Raw genomic sequence first — 6,129 nt, 5'->3', positions numbered from 1 at the left:
AACTTCAAAATAAAAGCACAAATAGCCTTTAAAACTCTATGCGTGTGTCTTATATAAAGCAAAACACAATATAAGTATTGTTTATTACTCCTAAACCGTGCTTCTACTCATTTTTAGCGAAATAAGACACGTACAAATAATCCCGTTTTCTTGAGTACAAACGCCGAGCTGAAACATCCAGGCGGAAGATTCGTGCTTCTTTCACATAACTTGTTTTGTTCGCACCAAAACAAAGGCAAACAATGACGTAGTTCCGTTTCCTTTCCCTAGCAGATTGCTTGCTGCCATCTGCTGAATAAGTGGATTTGCTATGTGACCATAGTTAACCACAAATTCATTTATGAATATGACAATATAAATGCGCAAGACTGAAATCTTTAAGGTGTAAATAGCGCAGAAAGATCAACAAAGCAAACACTGTCATAAAAAGGTAACAACAATAATAACAGTAATAATAATACATCAAGTCAAAAGTCTTGAGCCAATCCTCATTTTTTAATATTTTACAAGAATACTGTAAATAAATGCAGCAATGTTTTTTGAACATGTGTAAACATGCACGGAAATGCGGCATATAAGGCAAGAAATAGATTGTGCAATTCTAAGGAGACTGAATGTCGATGTTTGGTATGATCACCTTTCTTTTTCAACACAGCCTGAACTCTCATAGGCACAATTTCTAGTAATTTCTTTAAGCAGGCTTCAGGAATAGCTCCAAAGAATTCCTAAAGAATACAACAAGCTCTTCTTTGGATGTTGGCTGCCTTTTGTTCCATTTTCTGTCACAATAATCTCACACTGCTTCAGTAATGTTGAGATCCAGGCTCTGGGGAGGCCAATCTGTGACTGATAGTGTTCCAGTGTGTGTTTTTCAATACAGGTTTGCGTTTACTACATTGGCAAGTTGTTTGGGATTATTGCCATGCTAAAAAATCCAAATGTTGGCAATCAGATGCTTTCCACATGGATGATGGGTCAAAATCAGCTTCACAGCTGTAGCTTCACAGGTTCTCCACAAGGGTGTGTCCATTCCTCAGTGCATTTCTGGTAAGAAACACCTGACTCCTGCTTACCATACTGAGCTATTTTAAAATAATCTGTTTTCTCATATATCAGATATTTGAAGTAAAATATATGTATGTATGTATGTGGTTTCTCTCTCTCTATATATAGCCTTTTACAGGAAGATTCATTGACAAATGAAGAATTAAGAAAATGTCTTGTAGTGGCAATTCCTTTTGTTTGACAAACCAAACATCCCACAATTAAAAGTCCACAAGCCACTGCTGCACTGAGATAATATTTTGTACGCAGGCAAAAGAAGTCCACTGTCCAAACTTTAAAGTTGCGTTTTTAAGGTTTATTTTATCCAGTTTGGCAAGCAATAACAAGATCCATTTTTGTTACTTCCTGCTGCTTCTCCTGCTCTGGTAAAAAACCATAGGCCCACCCCAGTGCATGCTGGTCCTATACCAGTTTCTTTATTTATAGAAACAAAATGGCCCTACCGCTCTTACTGACTAATTTAACAAGGTAACATCAAACAAACAAAACATTGAAACAAATATTAACCTACAAATAAACTTGTAAATAAACCCCAAAATATAAGTAAACTAACAACAAACTTTAACTAATTTCAAAATAATAAAAAATAAGAACAAATAGCTCCAACATGTCTTATTAAGGAAAATGTGTATTCTGAACAGTTTGTGAAAACCTCCTTAAGACTGCTTTGGTTGGTAGCATATACCTGTAGTCATAGTTTAAATGGAAATAATGGACTGTATGAACACACATTTAATTGCGAATCAAACAAAATTCCATTGTGGTTTGCCTTATGCCTTATGTTTCTATTAAGCTTGCCAGTGATAGCTAATAAAGCTTATTTTGAGTTTATGTTTGTCTAAGGAGTCCTGCATATTGGGTCTCCACCTACCACACAGCACCCCTTGATAATAATTTCTGTTGCTGCAGCGTTCTGAGGACTTAAGCCTGATTAGAGCTATTGTGGTTTTCTGAATTGTGATTTCAAACGATTTTCTTGTAAATCTGTGGACATTTGATTTCATGTTCAGCATCCTAATTCCATTCATTCTGTTGGAATTGCATTGGTAACTCATTGAAGTTTTACTGAGTATTCATAAACAGCCACTTTGTACGCACAGTGAGCGAATGGGTTGGTTGAACTAAATAAGGTTGAATTAAATTGACTCATTAGAACTACGTTGACTCATATTGATCAGAGAGTTAGAACAACAACTAAAAGAAACTTAGATTAACCTGAAAGGAACTAATCAGGCTTAACTGGTATTGGACACAAATCAGGATTTAAAACCAAACCTAAAGTGGGACGTGAGAGAGATTTATTTTTGTTTTTTTGGGGTTTTTTTGTTGTTGTTTTCTTCTTTTATTTAATTCCTTCTGGGATTTATATCCAACAACTTAAGTGCCGAAACTGTACGTACACTTCTGTGTATTCCATTTTCCATAAAACAGCCAGCAGTTCAAAATTTACGATGGTCTGTTGTTTGTTACTTCAGGTTTCCAGTATAAACTGCTCTTGTAAATCTAGATTCTGGTCATAGCTATCTGTAAATATCTACAGTGCTACAATATGTTAACGTTTTTTTTTTGTTGTTGTTTTTAAAGAATATGTTAAATTTTTCCTTCATCTATTTATTTTTTAATTTTTTAAATCCAAATATGTATAAAATTTTTGCCCTTCATCAGTCTAAATAATGAATATTATACATGTGTTTCTCTTATATTAAACATCTGCTGATATTCTGACCTGTAAGACAAACATAACTCTGTGTTTTTCGTCTATCCCTTTCTTTATTGCGTGAGTCAAACCAGGAGATTGTGACAGATACTGCTAGAAATGTAAAACATAAATGTGCTGCCAAACCAACACATGCAGCTATCAAACCTTTCTTCATTTTAATTCTTAAAATGAATTATTCTTGAACGAAGACACCGATTTGACACATGTAAAAGTATGGTTGATTGTGTTTATTGCCCCCTCCACCCATCTCCCTACCATGTGTTCTCAAAAGTGAACAGAGGGTTGGGAGATGATAGAGGAAAGGAAGAAGTGGGGAAAGAATTGCAAAGAAGAGGGTAAAGCAAGGGTAGAAGGCCGAAAAAGTGGTGAAAAGAAAGGATTAGAAAGGAGGAAAGAGACAGAGGAGAGAAAACCCCAACAATCCCTTCTGAGCAAGGAGGAAAAATTCCCTTTAAGCAGGAAGAAACCTGTGGCAGAAGGTTTGGGTGTGAGGGTGAAAAAAGAAAAGAAAAAGGATGAAGAATATATTGGAGAAAGAAAACGTGGACAGTGATGAAGAGGTGGTCGGAGAGAAAGGGAGAGGGGTGATGAGATAGAAAAGAGGTGGAGGAAGACAAGCCTATGCCTCCTCATGATTAAGTGAGGAAGCAGTAGGGTCCCTCCTCCTGAAAGAGCAGAAGTGTTTTTTCTTATTTTTTAGGCACTGTTCCTGGAGCTCTTTCTTCTGTAGGATGGATTTTCAGTTCATCGATTGTTCCTGCATTTTGCTCCTCAAATGTCTTGCATTTTTTCTCTAGTTCTTCTAATTTTGCTTGTTTTTCATTAAGCTTTTCTTTCAGTTTTTTAGATTTTGCCTCCTGTATTCGCTTTGCCTGTAGCATCTTTATATTCCCCTGTTGTACTTTGTTGTACATGTCTTCTAACTCCTCATTTCTGCTCTGGATTTCTTGAAGCGTACACTACAGGTCTTTATGTGTTTTCTTCAGTTCTTCCCTTGCACCTGCATTTCATTGTTTTTGCACCTCAAGTTGTTGTTAGGTTCTGTTTTTTCTCAGCATTTCATTGAACCTATATTGCATGTCTGAGCATTATTTTTTTTCATTTTTTCCTTTTCTCCTTCTAGTTCAATGGTTTTCGCATGCATTTCATTATAACATGCGTGCAGTTGTAGATTTTTCCTTTCAAAGTCTTGGAGAATAAGTTGTGTTTTTTTTCTGTATTTCTTCCTGTTGCTCTTTCTCTTGAAGCATTCCTGCATTTTTGTGCAGTGCTTCATCAAGCAGTATTTGCAACACATAATGTTTTTCCTCCATGTATTGGAGTTTACATTCCATTTCTTTCTCCTTTATGTCCTCTTGTTTCTTCTCTTGAAGAAACTCTTTTTTTCCAGGGCCTCATCAAATTTTACTTGCAGCTCCTGATTCTTTTTCTCTGTGTCTTGGAGATTCCCATGTAGCTCCTGATTAATAGCTTGTATTTGTTGTGCTTGTTTGTTGTCATCAGGTTTACAATCTGCTGCTGTGCTTGATTAAACATTATTTCTCAGCCCTCCTTTATAATATCCATGTTGGGGTTATAATGCATATTTTTAATTTCTTGCTCTTGTTGTTGGTTCGTGAGAAATTCATTGTGCCTTTCTTCCAAGTGTTTATTGGAAGAAAGGCACAATGTGTGCCTCCGTGTGTCTGCACTTCTCTTCAAGTTGAATTTTCTCTGCTTGGATTTGTATAATCATGTTCTCTAGATTCTGCGTACTTTCAGCTAATGCCCTTCGGACGGACAAAATGTCATTTGGGGAGTCTGGCTGGGCACCCTTGAGAGGAGAGCCAGCGTAAATGTGTTTTTTTTGGGGTGTTTTCTCAGAAACACGTTGGAGTCTTGAAAGTGACTGTGTAAAAGATCCAACTGTTTCAAGATGTTTCTCAGGAAAATCAACATCAATTCAATGTCATCTTACTATCAGGGTTCTTCAGTCTCAGCTGACTGCAGGTTTCCCTAACCTCATAAACAGTACTGTTGCATAATGACTGAAACTATCACCAACAATAAGCCACAAACTCAGTTTCATGGTTGTTAATATTCAAACTGTCATGACCACTGATCAAAGAGTAGCAGTATGGCTCTAATCACAGCACTTAGCCAGAAGTTGTTTAGTTGCCCCGATGTATAACTCTCACAACACAGCAATCCTTTTGATACTTAATTGCAAATATCAGATATAAACTCATTTTCTATTGTGGGCCAAGTGCAGCCCAGTTTGATTTTAAATGGGCCAGACCAGTGAAACTCTCTTTTCTGTCAGTGTTAAGACATTTAACTACAAATTTAATCCCTGAGATAATTATATAAATATAATCTAAGAAAAAGAAATTCAGTTTTCAACAATACACTTACACACATCAGTTTTCCTACACGATAAAGGAATTCCGCTTTGGGCTTAAATTTACAGAAAAATGTCTATTAGCTCATTGCACAGACTGTCTTGTAATTATAAAATGGAACATTTTTATTAAATGACAGAAAAATGTCTTCCTTTTTTTTTTTTTTTTTTTGCATGATTCTGACAATGAATCCACTGTAAAAATCAAACTTCTCTATAGTAGATCATGAAAAAAACCCCGTGATCTTTTCTTATTTAATTGTTCATTTTTTAATCATTGTCAAGTATAAATTTGACTCTTTGGTGGGGGATTTTGGCCCTTAGACCTTATGTTTGACACTGCTGGCATGGTACTGTTGCAGAAATAGCAAACACAGCAGTGGAGGGGGCAGTATTTGGCATAGCCTGTTTTAGAGTTTGAAAGCCACAGAAAAATCGACAGTATGTCTCCGTGATTTTGCTTAGACAATAGGTCCTTCCCATACCGAGACGCTCATGTTTATCAGAGAATCATGGTTATATCCATAACCTCAAGTTTGTAATGATGCCCTCTTTGTTAGGTATAACACCACATCTCCAGTTTACCTAAGGAAGTCCTGATTTTATTGTCCATACTTTATGTCTTACAAGGCGTAAGACATAAAGTATTCGAACGATTAATAGCCAAAGTCTCGTTGAATTGCTGGTTTTCTTTGGCACGGTGCTAAATTGCTGATAGACACCTCTGACCTTATATTCAAATTTAAAAGTGACTTGCTGGGACAGTGGATGAAAAGCATGAATAAGCAGGCCTTGCACAAACAGCGCACCACCCCGAGGCGCTATAACTTGGAAGTGAGACATAATTATAGTTTGTGTCGTGGTTGGGTTTATGTTTGCATGCCTCCACAATGTGTTTTGGATGTATGCGTGCCGCGCGTGTGCGGGCGTGCATACTACAGAGCGTGCCCTCTTATAAATAATT

The sequence above is a fragment of the Perissodus microlepis genome, chromosome 19 (assembly GCF_051167445.1).
Source record: "Perissodus microlepis isolate ML-2025 ecotype Zambia chromosome 19, ASM5116744v1, whole genome shotgun sequence".
NCBI classification, from domain to species: Eukaryota; Metazoa; Chordata; class Actinopteri; order Cichliformes; family Cichlidae; genus Perissodus; species Perissodus microlepis.
The sequence above is the reverse complement of the archived record's forward strand: the minus strand, read 5'-3'. Positions refer to the sequence as shown.